Source organism: Mobula hypostoma, chromosome 4 (assembly GCF_963921235.1).
Source record: "Mobula hypostoma chromosome 4, sMobHyp1.1, whole genome shotgun sequence".
Taxonomy (NCBI): Eukaryota; Metazoa; Chordata; class Chondrichthyes; order Myliobatiformes; family Myliobatidae; genus Mobula; species Mobula hypostoma.
In genome coordinates, this window is record NC_086100.1 from 67,796,660 (window position 1) to 67,810,503 (window position 13,844).

At 41.8% G+C, this 13,844-nt stretch overlaps 1 protein-coding gene and 1 long non-coding RNA gene across 3 annotated transcripts in view; one reads left to right on the top strand and one right to left on the bottom strand.

Moving 5' to 3' along the window:
* LOC134345363 (SPRY domain-containing SOCS box protein 1-like) overlaps nucleotides 1–13,844 on the top strand; it is a 368,280-nt gene that overhangs the window by 261,669 nt on the left and 92,767 nt on the right. The gene's annotated exons all lie outside the window — the stretch shown is intronic.
* LOC134345365 (uncharacterized) overlaps nucleotides 1–13,844 on the bottom strand; it is a 128,543-nt gene that overhangs the window by 97,646 nt on the left and 17,053 nt on the right. For both annotated transcript variants that reach the window (XR_010017666.1, XR_010017665.1), the window contains exon 3: nucleotides 5,168–5,403. This is a non-coding gene — a long non-coding RNA (uncharacterized LOC134345365). The remainder of the gene's footprint in view (nucleotides 1–5,167; nucleotides 5,404–13,844) is intronic.

A 13,844-nucleotide genomic window follows, 5' to 3' on the forward strand; every position in this document is an offset into this window, starting at 1 on the left:
GCAAAACATTGTGGGCCCAAGGACCTGTAATGTGCTGCAGATTTCTATGTTTCTCTGTTTCTATTAACCACTACTGCTTCATAGGCTGCAGATGGTATAGGTTCTCTGCATTCCCTGCACTATAGCTTTGCCCTGTACTAACTTCTCATTTCAAGGGAGTACATCATGACCAGTGATCTTAGGAAGAGCAAGAAGTCAGCAGTATCGAAATATAATTTTGCTCAATTTCATGCTCTCAAGCAAGGTCATGTAATGTCCTTCCACAAAACTGAGGATCAAGTGGAGGTGAGATCTGATTGTTTAGCAAATGTAGTTGACAGCTTGGCCCAGAGCCACAGTGCCAGCTGAAGATCACATTGGAGTTCTCCCACAGAGTTCTCAATGGGATGACCTCCAGAAGTAATTTAACTGGAGTACACAAGGAAATGGTGAGTCGGCACCTTTCAGAAAGTTTAAATCCACAGTCAAGCAGCATTGAGTAATCAACATCAACTGACAACAGAGCCTGGTTCCCATCCTTTCCAGTTGTAGCTAAACTCCATTTGCTGACCTTTGGTCACCCTCCAGTCACTTATCTCTACAATCACGCTAAGGGTTACATCTCCTCCCTTACCACCATGTAGGGTCCTAAGCCGTCCCTCCAGGTGAAGCAGCACTTCACCTGTGAATCCATTAGTGTCATTTATTGTATCCAGTGCTCCTGTGGTGGCCTTCTCTACATCGGTGAGACCTGGTGCTAACTGGAGGACTGTTTCATTGAGCACCTTCACTGCATCCACTGCAACAGCCAGTTAGGGCTAGTGACTAGTCATCCTAATTCCATCTCCCATTCTCACACTGACGTGTCTGTCCACAGTCTCCTTTACTGCCACTTTGAAGCCACATGCAGACTGGAACAACACCTCATATTCAAACTTGGTGATCTCCAGCTTGATGGCATCAGCATCCATCTTTCTAACTCCCCTCTGATTTCGCCACGTCTACTCATTTTCCTTATTCCTGTGGCCCTGTTATCCCCGATTTTTACAATCTACTCATCACCTTCACCTTCCTGCCTCAGGTACTCCACGTTCTTCCTTTTATTCTGTTGTCTGCTGTCCTCTCCTATCAGATTCATTCTTCATCAGCCCTTTGCTTCTTCCACTTGGATTCACCTATCATCCACCAGATTGTGCTCCCCCTTACCATAAATATTTATTCTGGCTTTTGCCCTCTTTTCAGGTCCCGATGAAGGATCTTGGCCCAAAACATTGACTGTGTTAGTTTCTCATCATAAGTGCTGCCTGACCTGCTGAGTTCTGCCAGAATTTTATGTCTGTTGATCCAAAAATAACTTGTTTGGTATTTTTTCTTTTTCCACACTCCCAAACTTTGTCAAAAGTAGGTGACCTTTAAACTCCAAATCTTCACTCTTCCTCATTGCCTACCTCATAGAAAACTCTCAAATCATAATTAATGTAGAAAGTATTATCTAGTGCATTGTTCTTCTTCAGGAAATTCCTAAACGAACTGTTTGTCCCTATTGTTCTTCAGAATTAAAAACATTTTCTTCAGTAAATCAGTTAATATCTCATTTTAGCTATCAACTAACTGTGAATGATAAAATGTTCAGGAAGTGAATTTCATCTCTGGAGAGCATTTACTTTAATCAGCATCTAAATTTAGTTTAATCAGAAGAGCGATTAACTGCTCATAATGGCCTTTGCCTGCATCCAAAGATATGAGAGTTTTCACAATGAGGTGAGAAATTCAGCTCTGTGTTTGCTACTGTTAAATAGGAGTATATCTGTTGAGGGCTACCTGCAATTTTGCAAGGATTCTGGGGCAATGTACTGGTATGTTATAATTAATTGGAAGTCGCATGAATTTTTGGACTTTGTTGAAGATCTGGAAACCATTTGTAAAACATACCAAAGCAGATGGTACTGAAAGTCTCTCTATTTGACTTGTTCTGGTGTCAGATTGCTTTCCTCATCTTTGAACAAATCATTCAACCATGATGTTAAAATGAACCGGAATTGTACTGAAGAAAATAAATGCACTCATTATTGGAACTAAATAGCAAATGATGCTGGATTATCCTTCCCTTTAAATACATACTGAGTCATCGGCTATCCATTATAATTCGGCATGTTGGCAAGGTTGTGGAACTGGCTAAGTAGAGGGCAGATGAAACAAGAAATATTCAGATTCAGAATCAAATTTAGATTAAGTTATCACATGTACGTCAAAACATAGTAAAAAGCTGTGTTTGCGTTAACAACCAACACACCCAATGACGTGCTGGGAGCAGCCTCCCAGTATCACTGCACATTCTGGCACTGATACAACCATGCCCACAATGTTCAGCAGAACAGCACAAATAGCAGCAACAACTGCAACAAAGCAAAGCCAGCCCCTTCCCCACTCTCGCACCACACAGACAAGCCTCCAATACCAGGATAGGCAGCCTCTGCGCCTCCAGTCCCTGGCATAGACTCACAAACAAAAAAGAGGCAGTGTTGGCCTCTAACCAACAGAAAAAGCTGATCCAGGGCCTTTGACCTTCAGGCTTCTACCTCCAGGCTTTAGACTTCACTGACCTCAGGACCCTCCGATTAGTTTTTAACCAAAAGGCCTCGACCCCAAAACTGACTGATCATGGGTTTGACTTTGGGGCTCAACCCCAGGACTAGCGGGAGGTCACCAGCACTCATGACTTCTGTCCTAACAGACCTCCAGTCCAGGACCTGAGGACCTGGGCATTGCTGGTATCCTCACTGTCTGCAACTCAACCTCTGGGATCGCTGATCTTTGACCACAGACTGCGAACACCAGCTCCTACCCTGACTCTTCATCTGCTGCCTCTGACCTCTAAGACCCTCATCTCTGCCCTCAAACCCTAACCTGACCCCTAACTCTCTGTGACTATCCCAAAAACCATTGCTACAAACCTAAAAAACAACTAAGTCAGTGCCATGACATCGATGGTCTTCACAGCTCGGCACCTTGTTAACCTGAACACCAGCCCCTGCTCCTAACTCTTCATTTACTATCCCTGATCTCTGACACTCCCTCATTCCTGTGAGTAAATTCTAACCTGTCCCCTAACATTATTATTTCCTCGCCACATACAGAACAATTACTTGTCATGCAGCATGGTGGCTGTGGCAGGTGAGGTAAACCCAAAGGTTCTTCTTGTCCTTGGATAAATTTATGACCTCTCCTTTCTCTAAGGAAACTGATTTAACATCCCAAAATTTCTGTTCTTTTATTAATGTCTCTAGAATCAGCAAACATTAAGTATCTGTATAATTAAGCCTTGCATCATTGCTATTAGCACTTAATACATTGATGCTTGGTTGTTAAAATAAGTGATTAATTTGTCAATGCCATCAAAATGCATAAATGGAAATATCCATTTACTATTTGAAGTGCAATACTTTGAATTATTAAGGGGAAATTTGGGAAAGAAAATCTAAAGGATCATTTAGTTTAAATGAAACATTTTTTGGTATTCTGCAATCCAAAGGATGAAATATACTTTTGAAATGAATACATGCAATTATTTCTTAGAGAAAATGAGTCCACGTCCAATTTACTCTCATCTGGAATGCCCAGACACTCCATCACACCCAAGTACAGTAGACATTCCATACATTAGCTTAATTAGTGAGAGTTGGTGGGCTTTTAAATTCAAAGGGGAATCAGTTAAGCCAAGCAACACACATAAAAGTTGCTGGTGAATGCAGCGAGCCAGGCAGCATCTCTAGGGAGAGGTACAGTCAACGTTTTGGGCCGAGACCCTTCATCAGGACGAAGGGTCGACTGTACCTCTTCCTAGAGATGCTGCCTGGCCTGCTGCATTCACCAGCAACTTTTATGTGTGTTGCTTGAAATTCCGGCATCTGCAGATTTCCTCATGTTTGTGTCAGTTAAGCCTAGCACAATTTCTGCCCAGTGTCAATGCATATACAGTGGGCTCTGGTTCATTGGGCCATCGGTTAACCAGGGCAGCCAGTTATTTGCGACTAGTCTTAACGAAGAAAAAAAATTGAGAAAATTGTCAGGGTTCCTTTTGTTTATTTGGGACATGGTACCTCTTAATTGGGGCAAGAGAATTGCCAAACAGTTGTGAATTAGCAGTAGGACCTCTTTGCTTTTCTGTCCTATGTTATTGGCACCAACTTCTCAGCCACGCCTCAGTCATCCTGTTTCTACCCTCATTACCAAATGGCACAGATAGCAATCCAGAAATTACTACCTGAGAGGTCCTGCTTCTCCGCTTTCTACCTAGTTCTCTAAATTCTCTCTTCAGGACCTCATTGCTTTTCCTTCCTATGTCATTGGTAACAATATGCACCAAGACACCTGGCTGCTCCTTCTCCCTCTCGAAAATGCTGTGGACATGATCTGAGATATCCTTGGCCCTGACACATGGGAGATGGCATACCATCAGGGTGTCCCATTCACGTCCACAGAATCTCCTGTCTGTTCCTTTGACTATTGAGTCCTCTATCAGTACTACTCTGCTCTTCTCTCTCTTTCCCATCTGCACCATGGACCCATACTCAGTGCCAGTGGTCATCCCCCACAACAGTATCAAAAACGGTTATTGAGGGGAATGGCCACAGGGATGCACCGCTCTCTCTGCCTATTCAGGCAGTGTGGGTTCTTTTCTGGTTTCCCTTGGGTCATTTCTGCTGAATAGGGAGAATACGCCAGGAGGAAAATCGTCTTTTGTAAATTTTTCAGGTACTTCCTTTTCCAAGGGTAAATGGGACAATCTATCAGCATTTTCATGATTAGTTGTCCTCTTGAATTTGATCTTGTAATAGTGTCCTTCAAGAAACAGAGCCCTTCTCTACACTCATACCACTTCTGTTAGTGGAACACCCTTCTGTGGACTCAAAAATTGGCACCTATGGTTGATGATCAGTAAAGATTCAAGTACATTTAGTATCAAAGAATGTATAAATTACACAACCTTGAGATTTGCTTGCTCACAGGTAGCCACAAAGCAAGAAACCTGAAAGAACCCAGTTAAAGAGAAAAAAAAGAATAATAATTAAAATAAAAGACCAACACCCAATGCGCAAGAGAAAGTAAGAAAGAAAATCACAAACCATGCAAACAATTGAAACAAATAACAACATTCTGAAACAAAATTCAGACCTCAGAACCATACCCTGGAGCAGCCTGGAATAGATTCAAAGCCTCGCTTATCAGTTCATCATATCAGTGGGCACAGAGCATGGCAGCCAGGGCTGTCTTCATAACCTAAGCACCATGGGGAGAGGACTGACCATTGCGGAGAACGAGCGATATCAACTCTCATCCTGGATCCTGACACCCTGTCTTTCGGATTGATCTTGGACAGTGCTTAAATTGACCAAACAATGGACAGCGAAAGGCTTCGGCGCCCTGTAGAGAGGAGTAAACATTGTGGAGAGTGAGAAAAATCAGCACTGATCTGGGCTGGTATTTAAATTGTCTAAACAGCAAATCGTACCGCAGTCTAGGACCTGGCTGCAGTGAAAGGCTCCAGGCCTAGACCACACTGCTCAGCAACTCGCTCCAGGCCCAGATTTTGCTGCCCAGCCCAAAGCCACTCTCAAGCTGTTTAAATCAGTTCAGCGCCCAGAGTGATCCAACCTCACACACAGACCACTTGAGCAGACATCACAACTCCATCTATCTGCAACGAATCTGCTGCACACCATCTTGGCTCATCCCCCAAAGTCACCTCACCATTGCTTTCCCCTTCACTGTTTGAGGTGATAATTTAACAAAAATTATCTCAGTAAAGCTATTTTTAGTGATGTTTTCATTGGATTTCTTATCTTTTAACTACCAGAGAGCTGTCACTCGCAATCGGTAATGCCATCTTAACTGGAAGAGGGTTATCTTTCTCCCACACAAGTACTGGTTGAAATGTTTTAAACACCAAACCAGACTCAAGGCCTCTCTGTCAATCTGTGCATAATTTTTCCCTGAAGTAGTAAGGGAATGTGATGCTAGGGCTATGAGACATGATTGCACCCGTACCATAAAGCGAGACATCACAGGCAAGCTTCAGTGGACGATGAGGGTCATAATGCCACAGAGTCTGATGTCATCATTTTGTTTGCCTTTTTGAAAGCCACCTTACACTGCCTTGATCATTGCCACTTCTTCCCTACCTGTAGTAATAAGTTCATGGGGTGGAGCACAGTAGCCAGGTTCGGCAGGGATCTGTCAGAGTAATTGACAAATCATAAAAGGACCACAAATGTGACACGTATTTTGACCTTGAAGCATCCACCACTGATAGAATTTTCTCTGCACACTTCTGTAATCCTTGTGTGTTAGTGGTGTGATCACAGTAAATAATGCCTTTTCTAAAGAATTCATACTTGTTGCGTGGTCCTCTGAGCTCATAATTTTCTAATCTTTTTAACATTGTCTTAAGATTTTGGAGATGTTCCTTGTCTTCTTCTCCAGTAACAATGATGCCATCCAGGTAACAGTGAGTGCCTTATAGCACCTGGTCCATAACTTTTTGTGAGAGTGCAGGTGCAGATAGTACAGCAAAAATAAGCCTATTATAGTGATAAAGCTCTTTGTGAGTGCCTATGATGAGAAACACTTTGGACTCTTCTTCCATCTCCATCTGTAGGTAGGCCTCAGCTAAGTCCACTTTGTTGAAGTGTTCCCTCCAGAAAGGTTTGCAGAGATATCCTCTGTCCTGGGCAGAGGGTATTGGGTTGATGGTGACCTTAAAATCACCACAGATCCTGATAGACCCACTCTTCTTGGCTACTAGGACCACTGAAATTACCCATAGGCTTCACTCAACCTTGGAAAGAATTCTTTCAGCCTCCAGAAATCTAGCTTTCTGGCTACTTTATCACAGATGGTATTTTCATTTAAGGTTATGTTACCCTTGATATGCACATAAAATGCTGGAGGAACTCAGCAGGGCAGGCAGCATCTATTGCAAAAAGTACAGTCGACGTTTTGGCCGAAACCCTTCGGCAGGATTTAGGCCCAAAACGTCGACTGTACTTTTTTCCTCAGATCATGCCTGGCCTGCTGAGCTCCTCCAGCATTTTGTACGTGTTGCTCGGATTTCCAGCATCAGCAGACTTTTTCTTGCTTGTTTATCCTTGATATGTTTGAGTTTTCCACTGCTGTGGCACCTTTCTTATTTTGCTTTTAGTTAGCTTTATTGCAGGGTATGTGGTATGAAAATTGCATTGGATCTCCAGTCAAGTTGTAGTTATCTCAGCCAATGACATCCCCACAATGATGGCCTTCCCATTGTTACTACATACAAACCCAATGTGGCTTCTTGGTTGTTGTATCTCACTGCAACAAATGTCTTTTCTGCAGGAGTTATCTTTTCTTTAGTATAAGTTCTTAGTTGGATATCTGCATGCTTCAATTCAGTATCTTTGAAATGCCATTCAAACTTATTTTGTGGAATGACTGAATCAGCTGAGTCAGTGTCCAGGTCCATTTTAATTAACACTTCTGGCATAAGCCATATGCTGGCCTCTTGTTAGTTTTCACATGATAAATCTGATGGCTACTCAGTCCTGTTTCACTCTCCTCTTTATCAGATTTTTCATCAACAGCATGCTGTTTAGCGCTCTTTCTGCAACTGGAACTTGACTTTTTCTCTTTTTCTCTTCCCAGTACAGTCCATTTATATTTGTCTGACCAGCCTGCTTTTTGTATGCGTCTGACTTTGTTGTATTTCTTGCATGTTTCGCCTTTAAACCTGCATTGGTCTGGTGTATGTGAGCCCCTGCCACAATGTTAATGTAATTTGTTTGGCAAGGCAGGTTTCTGTTTAGACACTACAATTTTGTTCATGCTCGCTTTCACTCCTGGCTGCAGCTCAATTGTGACTCTGGCTGCTGTTTTCATTGATATAGCAATTTGTACTGCTCTCTTAAATGTGAGTTATGCTTTGGTTAGGAGCCGTTTTTTAATGCTTTCTTGTAAGATTCCACTAAGTACTGATCTTTCAGTGTATCATTAAGCCTATTACTGGACTGGCAATGCTCAGGCAATTTCTTCAATTCAGCCACAAATGCTGAAATGGACTTCCCTGCCTTTTGATTCCTCTTACGAAACCTAAAGCATTCAGCAATCAACAATGGTTTTGATTCTAGAGTTCCTGCATTACATTCGCAATATCAGCAAAGCTCATTCTGACTGGTTTGATTAGAGCAGTTAAACTTTTCAGCAAACATTGTGCTTTTTAACCAATTGCACTCTGGCAGTTGCTTTTCATTGGGTATTTCATTTGCTTCAAAATACTTCTCAGTTCATTCAGTATACATCATCCAGTTATCTGCTGTGCAATTGAATGTGTTTATCTTTCCGATGTAGCCAGCCATTTCTGCTTTTTAAAGAAAATTATTCTCTCTCTCTCTCTCTCTCTCTCTCTCTCTCTCTCCTCCACTCCCTTCTCCCCCGCCCCGCATAGAAAACAAATGTGGTGCTGTTCAACAGATAGGAAGTCATTTGGTGTCCTTTCAAAAAATTCCTTGTCACCACTGTTATGTTTTGTAACTCCGGAAACTAATCAAAAGAAAATATGGGAGCCAGGGTTATGGGTCTACTTGCTTTTGCTTTCCTTTTCTTTTAGTGAGGTGACTTCATGTGATGTGGTGGTGTAATGACGTATGCTGTTCATGTACTTCGTACACGTAACCTGCAATGAATTATATAAACAAACAAAGGATGCTTAATCAAACAGTATATTCATAATATTACTCAAATATTCCTGAAATATTAAATGCACTACAACTAGATATCTCTTGTACCTAATAAAGTGGCCACTGAGTGTATGGTCATGTTATTCTGCTGCTCTAGCCCAGGCACTTCAAATTTGACATGTTGTGTATTCAGAAATGCTCTTCTGCATACTACTGTTGTAACGTGTGCTTATTTGAGTTATTGTTTCCTTTACAGAGTCATAGAGTTGTACAGCATGTAAAAAGGCCCTTCAGCCCATCTGTGTCAATGCTGACAAAGATGTGTTAATTCAAGCTAACCCCAATACCCAGCATTTGGCTGATATCACTCTAAGCTCTGTATACCTATCCACGTAGTTCTTAAATGTATCTAATGTACCTATCTAAACTACTTACGCTGGTAGCTGGTTCCATATAGTAATTGCCCACTGTGTAAAAAACAGTTGCCTCTCACATTCTCATTAAACCTTTCACCTTACTCTTAAAACTATATCCTCTAGTTTTTAATTTCCTAACTGTAGAAGAAAGACCACTTATCTTTGCCCCATTTGATTTTATATAATTTTCAGATCACTGCTCAGTTTCTCCAAGGAGTAAGGACCCAGCTTGTCTAACCTCTCCCTATAACCCAAAACCTCAAATCTTGGCAGCATCTTTGAGTACCAGCTTCCAGTTTAATCAAATCATTTGTATAAAAGGGTGAACAAAACTGAACACAACTCCAGTGCGGCCTTATGAATTTTCTCGCACATTAAAACGTAATCTCCCAATTTTTATTTTCAATGTCCTGATCAGTGAAGGTCATCATGCCAAATGCCTGTTTAGCTATTCCCATCCCGTGGTAAACTCAAAACCCAGGCTTGGAGTTGCTTCATCTCAATGCATTCCAGCTCCTCATGTCCATTCTTTCATTCCATTAGGTGTTCTACTTTCTCCCTCTGTCTTGCACAAACCCTCACACCATCACTTTTCCTATCTCCTATGTTCACATCATTTCAAGGAACAAATCTCCCTTCCCCCATACCTTTAAAAACACAACAGTTCATTTTAGATGACCCTTGAACTAATCTGGCCATTCTCCTCTGACCTCTCTCATTAACAAGGTGTTTTTAACTACAGAACTGCTGCTCACTAGATGCACCATTCTTTGTAAACACTAGAGACAATTTAGCATGAAAATCACGGGTGATCAGCAGTTTCTGAGTTACTCACACCACCCCATGTCATGGTCTGGATTGGGGTCCCTTTAAATTTACTTTGTTTATATTATGATCCGGACCGTTGACTCCCTGTTTCCCTTTGGTTCCCTGTTTTCCCGTGTCCCTCAGCCTTGGTGATTGGAGGCAATTTACTCCCGGCTGAACCGGTAGTTTATAGTCTCTGGTTTTCAGCTGTTTGGCGCGAAAGCATTTGCAAAGTCACCAAGGTATGGCGTGCCAATGTCATCTGGCCAGAGCAAGCCTAGTCTCTGCCCAAAGCGAGTGCCGGTAATTTGCCTTTCCTCACCGGAGCAACCCTGTCAAGTTACCTCGCCAAAGCGAGCCTGCAAAGATTCCTCACCGAGGTGGGTCTGTCAGTTAACCCGCCAGAGGGAATCAAGAACCACTGTCTACTGTTCCCAGGCCGAGTTGAGAGCTCGCCACTATCCGGAGGCTCCAAGTCAAGTCCTGGCTCTGGCGGCATCCACGTACCGAGTCAAGTCCCGTCCCTGGCGGCATCCAAGTCCCGAGTCAAGTCCTGGACCTGGCGGCATCCAAGTTTCGAGTCAAGTCCCGTCCCTGGCGGCATCCAAGGTCCTTCCCAACTTCAAGCAGAGGAATCAGACTTATCAGACTTATCCCCCTCCTTATTTCACTGCAGCACAATAACCTGTTCTCTCTCACATGTCAATGAACTCCCCATTGATTCCATTGCTGCTTACCTAAATGTCTAATTTACAGTGGCTAATTAACCTACCAGCATAATCGCAACAGAGCTGCAGCAAAATAGAACTGAAAGGTTTAATGTTCACAAGTCACTGTAATTGGTAAGACAAGTTGAGAGGCTGCAAAAGGCATGGGACCTTGTCTCTATGTCTGCACAAAAAGGCTGCTGTGCTTAATCCTTATATAATACAGGTTAAACCTCAGCTGGAATCTTGTTTTAAATTCTGGGCACTTCGATTATTTCGAGGGTGCAGAGAGATTTATTCGAATGAAGGTAACCTTTACTTAGTTCAATTTGGAGCAAAGAATGTGAAGAGATAGAGATGTTCCAAATCACGAAAGAGAAAATGAGAAGTAATTGTTTCTAGTGAAAAAAGCTCAGTAATCAGAGTGCAGACCAATTGTAATCAGTAAAAGGAATGAAAACGTGACCTTTTATGTGGTCTGTTGCAATTTGAAATGGAGAAGACATGAAAGCAGATTCAGTGGTTACAATCAAATCAGAATGTGATGCATGAAAAAGAGAAGACTATTTCTGGAAAATGAGGAAGGGTTAGGAATTGAGATTTACTGAAGAGCCATCACAGTCATTATGAGCTGAATGGTCACCTCCTCTGTCTAACACTCTTTCGCTCCCACAGGAATACAATAATCAATTGATATGTGAGCATCATACAAAGAGATGGGTCTTATACAACTCTCAAAGGAACTTTCATTAGTAATTTGTTGATGTATTTGACTACAATAAGCACAGTAGATAAATTTAGAAAAATTAGAAACCAGAGATGGTTCAGATCCAATGATGCTTCGAGGAATCAATAATCATTAATCACTCAGTGCGGATGGCTATGAAAAATAAGTGTTCATAAGAATTCATAAAATATTTATCAGGGTTTTAGTCCGGCAAAGAATCACTTCAGACTTGTATTATAACAGATTGCTGTTGCCTATTACAGTTAACCCTTTACTAAATCTATTTTTCTGAATGAAAACAGAAAACCCTGGAAGCACTCAGCAGGCCAGGCAACATCTATTAAGAGCAAAACAGAGTTCATGTTTCAAGTTAAAGACCCTTAGCTGAAATCGTGCAAGAGTTAAAGCAAGCTCTTACTCACTTGCAGAGGTTAGGGAGGATTGGTAGGAGAAAGGAAATATCTCTGATAGCGTGAGGTTGCTGTGTGATAATTTGTTGATAAGCTATCTACTGATAGGTTAATATGGGCAGTTACAGATGGAACACAAAGGAATGCAATAAATGTGAAATGCAGAAGTATAGGAAAAGCACTACAGGAGATTACACTACAGGAGAGAGAAAAAACTAAACCAAAATACATACAGTACCTACAGCAAAACTTATCACTTCCAATACAAAAGCAAATTACTTAAAGTTGTTGAATTCAGTATGGGGTCTGGAGGGCGATTGCACAATCAGATGAAAAATGAGGTGCTGTTCCTCAAGCTTACATTGGCCTCATTATAATAATACAGAATGCTGTAGATAAATATGTCAGACATGGTGTGGGATGGAGAACATGGCAGGAAGCAGGTAGTTCTGAGTCACTCCTGCAGACAGAAGGTAGCTGTTTCGCAAAGGGACCAAATCTGCCTTTGTGGTTTCTCTGTTGTAGAAGAGGGCACACTCAGTGCAATACACTAGATTGGAAGAAGGGCAAGTCAATCACTGTTTTACATGGAAGGACTGTTGTGTTGTTGAGTGGTGAGAAGAGAAAAGTAAAAGGGAAAACATTGCATCTCATGCATTTAGATGGGAAAGTGTCATGAGAATGGGGGTGGTTGTTGGGGATAAAGTTGGCATTCTGAAAAGAGGAGAGAAAGAAAATGTGTCTGCTACATGAAGAAAATTACAAAGAATTGAAAGTAGAGGCTGGAAGGGTGGAAAGTAAAAGATGTGGAAGTTCCTCGCCTGGGTGGAGAAGAGTGAAAGTAGCAGTGCTAGAAGTAGAATAGTGATCCATCCAAGGGTTTTGCCATCTATGATGGAAGAGATGTCATGGTTCAGAAAGAAGGAAGATATCTCAGAGGCATCTGTATGGAAAGAGCCAAAATCAGTGCAGTTATGACAGAGATGGAGGAACTTTGAGAATGGAATGGAGTCCTTACAGGAGGTAGAACGGGAGGGAGTATAGCTAAGACACCAAGGGGATGTCTAACCTATCCCTTGAGATGGAGACAAAGCAATTTAGAAAAGAAAGAAAGGATTCAGAGATGACCATGTAAAAGTGAGATCAGTATAGAAATTAGGAGTACAAGTAATGTAATCTTTAATTTCTTTATGAGCTGAAGAAGCACTTCTTAAGTCCTGGAGAAAGAGCTGTGGGAATGGCCCTAATTAAATTTTCTCATTATAGAGCAAATCTTTACAATAACTTCTTAGTCATATCTCTTTGAAATTAACTTACCTAATTTTCAAATACATTAGGTTTGGACATCTTCACATACTAAAGAGCCATTTTTTAAATTAACTGAACCATTGGTTTCAAGAAAAATATTGGCCTGCCAATATGTGCTTGCATCCTTAACAGACAATAAAAATCTAAGTTTTATTTAAGAGCAGAGCTCAAGCAGACCTGAAATTGGTACACCAGGGTGTCACTAAAGTGGACCTGAACGCGTGATGCCTGAACAGATGGTGTAGGGTGAATTAGGGACAGGATGGACATGAAGAAGAGGCAGGGAGAGCTGTGTGATTGGAAGTGGGCAGGGCAAATGTAGAATGCCAGCACACCAGATAGGGGGAAGCATGAACAGCTTGTGAAGGCAAGATGGAGTGAACCACAGGGCACAAGGGGTCGCAAGCAGCAAGGATATGTGCATTGGCAGATTTGAAAGGGTTAAACCAGGACAAAGCTCAAGCACTATAATGGGTGATGACCAAATGGACTGATCAGAGTGTTATCAGGCACAATTACTACTGCATAACTTATATAACTATCTGAGAATGATACATAGCATGGAAACAGGTAGTCCCATTTGTCTACATTTGCCTCAAATATAAACTTTTACAATTCATGTACAAATTGAAATGCCATCCTACTTGTATCCACCTCTATCACTTCATCTAGCAGCTTGTTCTATAAACACACTACCCTCTGTGCGAAAAACATGCCTCTCAAGTCCCCTTTAAACCTTTCCCCTCTCACCTTAACCCCATGTCCCCGTGTTTTAAACT